The sequence below is a fragment of the Oncorhynchus kisutch genome, unplaced genomic scaffold (assembly GCF_002021735.2).
Source record: "Oncorhynchus kisutch isolate 150728-3 unplaced genomic scaffold, Okis_V2 scaffold908, whole genome shotgun sequence".
NCBI lineage: Eukaryota > Metazoa > Chordata > Actinopteri > Salmoniformes > Salmonidae > Oncorhynchus > Oncorhynchus kisutch.
Window position 1 is genome coordinate 5,908 of NW_022262853.1, and position 5,807 is coordinate 11,714.

At 54.9% G+C, this 5,807-nt stretch overlaps 1 pseudogene; it reads right to left on the bottom strand.

Moving 5' to 3' along the window:
- Window positions 1-1,908: 1,908 nt before the first annotated feature.
- Window positions 1,909-4,300, bottom strand: LOC116363062 (polysialoglycoprotein-like; annotated as a pseudogene).
- Window positions 4,301-5,807: the final 1,507 nt, after the last annotated feature.

The window sequence follows — 5,807 nt, forward strand, 5'->3', positions numbered from 1 at the left end:
ACATTCAGAACGTAGTGTTGCGAGAACAGTCTTGTTAGATAACAGGAGCCAGGTGCCTGATAACTGCATATCTACAACGACTGACCGCTGAAGCGCTTAGAGGGCTGGGACCAGCCTCTGCGCCAACAATCAACGATTGGGCGTGGTTTAGACTCACCCAGCCTAGTCTCTACTCTGACAGGCCGGCTCGGAAGCAGGAACTACTTCTGTCAGAGTATATTAAATATCTTTGTCAGGAACAAGTCAGTTCTGTTTTGCCCTGCGAGGTGGGACAGAGAGCCCGTATATACGAAAATTGCATTTACCACTTACTGCTTAGCTAATAAAAAATACATAGCATACGTCGGTGCCTCATTTTTATATTTTTCCTGATACCAGATTCGAATTGACGCAACCCTGACACGAGGGGAAAAACCAAAAATATAAACGGTAATTATAAAGTAAAAACCGTAAAGTTGTCATGTAGCAAAGTAGGCAACAAAACACACAGCAACACGTAAACAAGTCTGCAAGTTGTGACCGGAAATGGCGTCAAAATGCTGTGTGAGGTATCATGTGATGCTACTAGCATAAATGGACCAACACTGAGCAAATGTAGCTTAAGTCAAATGGTAATTTAAAACACAGGGGTCAGAGTAATATTGCTGGCGCATGGATATAATGCAAAATAAATGTTGCCATCACCCCAGTTACTCAAGTCAGGTCATAGACCTCAGCTCCAAGTAGGAACCACCAAAACAATACAGAGGACACAAGTATTACAGTTAATGTTTATTTGAGCCAAAACAAGCAAATGCAGTTACACACTGGACTAGAGTACCCGTTAACTATTGCATGTCCCACGTCAGATATCCATGGCGTCGTCGCCAGACGGGCCGGTGGCAGCTTCAGAGGTGGCGTCGTCAGAGGACGGGCCGGTGGCAGCTTCAGAGGTGGCGTCGTCAGAGGACGGGCCGGTGGCAGCTACAGAGGTGGCGTCGCCAGACGGGCCGGTGGCAGCTTCAGAGGTGGCGTCGTCGCCAGGACGGGCCGGTGGCAGCTTCAGAGGTGGCGTCGTCGCCAGGACGGGCCGGTGGCAGCTTCAGAGGTGGCGTCGTCGCCAGGACGGGCCGGTGGCAGCTTCAGAGGTGAGCGTCGTCGCAGAGGAGCGGGCCGGTGGCAGCTTTCAGACGACGTGGCCGGTGGCAGCTACTGGCCGGTGGCATCGTCAGGAGAGGCCGTGGCGTCAGGGCGTCGTCAGAGGACGGGCCGGTGGCAGCTTACAGAGGTGCGTCGTCGCCGGACGGGGCCGGTGGCAGCTTCAGAGGTGGCGTCGTCGCCGGACGGGCCGGGTGGCAGCTTCAGAGGTGGCGTCGTCGCCGGACGGGCCGGTGGCAGCTTCAGAGGTGGCGTCGTCGCCGGACGGGCCGGTGGCAGCTTCAGAGGTGGCGTCGTCGCCGGACGGGCCGGTGGCAGCTTCAGAGGTGGCGTCGTCGCCGGACGGGCCGGTGCAGCTCAGAGGTGCGTCGTCGCCGACGGGCCGGTGGCAGCTTCAGAGGTTGGCGTCGCGCCGACGGGGCCGGTGCAGCTTCAGAGGTGGCGTCGTCGCCGACGGGCCGGTGGCAGCTTCAGAGGTGGCGTCGTCGCCGGACGGGCCCGGTGGCAGCTTCAGAGGTGGCGTCGTCGCCGGACGGGCCGGTGGCAGCTTCAGAGGTGGCGTCGTCGCCGGACGGGCCGGTGGCAGCTTCAGAGGTGGCGTCGTCGCCAGACGGGCCGGTGGCAGCTTCAGAGGTGGCGTCGTCGCCAGACGGGCCGTGGCAGCTTCAGAGGTGGCGTCGTCAGTCCAGAGGTGGCCGTCGTCGCCCAGACGGGCCGGTGCAGCTTCAGAGGTGGCGTCGTCAGCAGGACGGGCCGGTGGCAGCTTACAGAGGTGGCGTCGTCGCCGGACGGGCCGGTGGCAGCTTCAGAGGTGGCGTCGTCGCCGGACGGGCCGGTGGCAGCTTCAGAGGTGGCGTCGTCGCCGGACGGGCCGGTGGCAGCTTCAGAGGTGGCGTCGTCGCCGGACGGGCCGGTGGCAGCTTCAGAGGTGGCGTCGTCGCCGACGGGCCGGTGGCAGCTTCAGAGGTGGCGTCGTCGCCGGACGGGCCGGTGGCAGCTTCAGAGGTGGCGTCGTCGCCGGACGGGCCGGTGGCAGCTTCAGAGGTGGCGTCGTCGCCGGACGGGCCGGTGGCAGCTTCAGAGGTGGCGTCGTCAGAGGTGGCGTGAGGACGGGCCGGTGGCAGCTTCAGAGGTGGCGTCGTCAGAGGACGGGCCGGTGGCAGCTTCAGAGGTGGCGTCGTCAGAGGACGGGCCGGTGGCAGCTTCAGAGGTGGCGTCGTCAGAGGACGGGCCGGTGGCAGCTTCAGAGGTGGCGTCGTCAGAGGACGGGCCGGTGGCAGCGTCAGAGGTGGCGTCGTCAGAGGACGGGCCGGTGGCAGCTTCAGAGGTGGCGTCGTCAGAGGACGGGCCGGTGGCAGCTTCAGAGGTGGCGTCGTCAGAGGACGGGCCGGTGGCAGCTTCAGAGGTGGCGCGTCAGAGGACGGGCCGGTGGCAGCTTCAGAGGTGGCGTCGTCAGAGGACGGGCCGGTGGCAGCTTCAGAGGTGGCGTCGTCAGAGGACGGGCCGGTGGCAGCTTCAGAGGTGGCGTCGTCAGAGGACGGGCCGGTGGCAGCTTCAGAGGTGGCGTCGTCAGAGGACGGGCCGGTGGCAGCTTCAGAGGTGGCGTCGTCAGAGGACGGGCCGGTGGCAGCTTCAGAGGTGGCGTCGTCAGAGGACGGGCCGGTGGCAGCTTCAGAGGTGGCGTCGTCAGAGGACGGGCCGGTGGCAGCTTCAGAGGTGGCGTCGTCAGAGGACGGGCCGGTGGCAGCTTCAGAGGTGGCGTCGTCAGAGGACGGGCCGGTGGCAGCTTCAGAGGTGGCGTCGTCAGAGGACGGGCCGGTGGCAGCTTCAGAGGTGGCGTCGTCAGAGGACGGGCCGGTGGCAGCTTCAGAGGTGGCGTCGTCAGAGGACGGGCCGGTGGCAGCTTCAGAGGTGGCGTCGTCAGAGGACGGGCCGGTGGCAGCTTCAGAGGTGGCGTCGTCAGAGGACGGGCCGGTGGCAGCTTCAGAGGTGGCGTCGTCAGAGGACGGGCCGGTGGCAGCTTCAGAGGTGGCGTCGTCAGAGGACGGGCCGGTGGCAGCTTCAGAGGTGGCGTCGTCAGAGGACGGGCCGGTGGCAGCTTCAGAGGTGGCGTCGTCAGAGGACGGGCCGGTGGCAGCTTCAGAGGTGGCGTCGTCAGAGGACGGGCCGGTGGCAGCTTCAGAGGTGGCGTCGTCAGAGGACGGGCCGGTGGCAGCTTCAGAGGTGGCGTCGTCAGAGGACGGGCCGGTGGCAGCTTCAGAGGTGAGGTCGTCAGAGGACGGGCCGGTGGCAGCTTCAGAGGTGGCGTCGTCAGAGGACATGTGCCTCAGCTTCTCCTCAGAGGACAGGGCATCATTTGCCGGAGAACTACCATGGTTTGGAGAAGCTTGGGATTCTACTTCATTGGTCTCTAAATACTCTTGAGAAAAAACAAAAGGAACAGTTGGGTATTCTACAGCAACACATCTGTTCTACACGGTCTAGGCCAAATTGCTAATCGAATTTTGAGCAACATGAAGCCAACAGTTTTCAAAGTATATGTTTCAGGCCGTACCTTCTCTGGTTTGTTTCGCGTCAGACCCTATGGATCGGAGCAAGGCCAGGGCATGCACAATGGAGACGTCATTTGATGACAGCTCTGAAAAATTTAGGTTTAGGTACACAAGCAAAAGGTTTGACAACATTATTTAGACTGAGTTACTCTATGCTGTTGAATGAGTGTCAAACACAGCAGCACCATAGACAGTGACAAAGAACATAGCTAGAAGGGTTGTGGAAAGAAACACTTACCTCCAAGTCTCCTCTGCAGAGAGACTTGATCTTGCTTCTGGGACTTTCCAACAGGGTAACAAGAAACTGAGGAGAAAGTGTTGACAGAAGTTGAGTTCACACAAAATAGCTACATATATTAATAGCAGTGAAGAATAAAAGATGACCAACGCGGAAGATACAGACAGTCAAATATTAATACCCAACTTATAAAGTTAAGCATATTTACCAAACAAATCCCTTAAACATTAGTGAACCAACCTTTGACAACCCCCACAGTCATCACAACGAGCAGCAATTCTCTCACACCTCCCATGATCATGAAAATAGTCTGTGTTATCAACAGGTAATGTCTTCCCATGGCCTGTATGAGGCTTATATAGGCCACTAATGACCGTTTACCTGACAAACATGGCTTAACGATCAATTAACAAGCTTGATTGAGTTGTTACGTTCAGATAGAAATAGACCATGTAGAACACATGTTGATTCTTATCAAGTTGGTGGGCAGGCAATCTTTTCTACTCCATATATTGCATTTATATCTGTAATGATTAACCCTAATGGTCTCAGATCAGCAGTAGAAAGAAGTAGGCCTAATTATTTTAGGTGTAATCTTCAAAGATATTAGGGGGAAATAAACACTGTACCCAAATCCACGTTTTACAATGCTCCTGGGAAATGGGTAGGCCTCCACCTATAGTCCTTCACAGTTTTACAGCTGTGATATATTTATTTATTTACATAGATCACATACATAAATAAATATGATAGCTGTAGGTAGCGTTGAGATAAAATTCCCATATTCTATTGCTACTAACATAAATCCTAATATATCATGTTTTCCTCATTTGCTCTGTAGGAGGTTCGTCATATGAAGGACATTCAAGTGGATGTGACCCCTAACCTGCAATAGGGGCTCAGTGAGGTGACAGACATCCTATAATGGATCTCCAGCTAGTGTCTGAGGACCTGGAGAAGGCTGTGTCTACAGCTGTGGGGCAGGACAAGCATGGTAACCTAACCTCACTGTATGAAGGATTTTATTGTTATGGATAGTCATCTCCAATCTGTTCAAATATCACTGTTGTTGATAACACACATTACCAAAATGATTCACACTTGTCTTCCTATTTCCACATAATCTGTCATGGTTCCCCACCCCAACAGGGCATAAAACCAACCTCTCTTTATTGCTACTGCTAATACACCCAAATCCAACAGCGTTCGAGAACCCTGCTCGCAGTGCCAACTGTTAGGTTCTAATTCTCAGAGTAAAAACTCGACGGACACTATGAATGCTTGAACCAAGTTTATTCTTCCCAGAGGGTCAAGACAGCTGCATTAGACAAAAAACATATTCACACAAGCACTGATATTTAATCCTCTCTCCTATGCTGAGTCTCCTCCTACACATCTAAACAGTCAATGCATCTCTGTTGCTAGACAGAACCTTAGTGATATCTGTTCTTCCTCACTTCATCTGACCTGACCGCTACCCCAAAGTGCTCACTCCTCCCCAACTCAAGGCTGACATGGTGATTGGTACCAGACTGTGTCTCTTCTCATCCCAGAGGATCCCACCCATAGGATGCCTGATGGCTAACAAAAACATATCCGGACATAATATAAACGTTATACATTAAGCTCTCTCCCTCAGTGACATGAATTCGTATATTTCATATTCTCAGAACCCAACAGTAGGTTTTAAGGTGTGGCTGCATGTTTGTCGTGGACGCATCGTCACTCTTGATGTTCTTTTTCCAAGTCTGAACTGGCCGTTCTTCTCTTTCCTCGACTAATTGAAACCTCAGGGACAGACATCCTGAACGAATCTGATGTCAGAGCTCCCATCAGCCCTCTACACCTCGCTGTGAGTAAAGCCTACCTGCTCCTGTAGT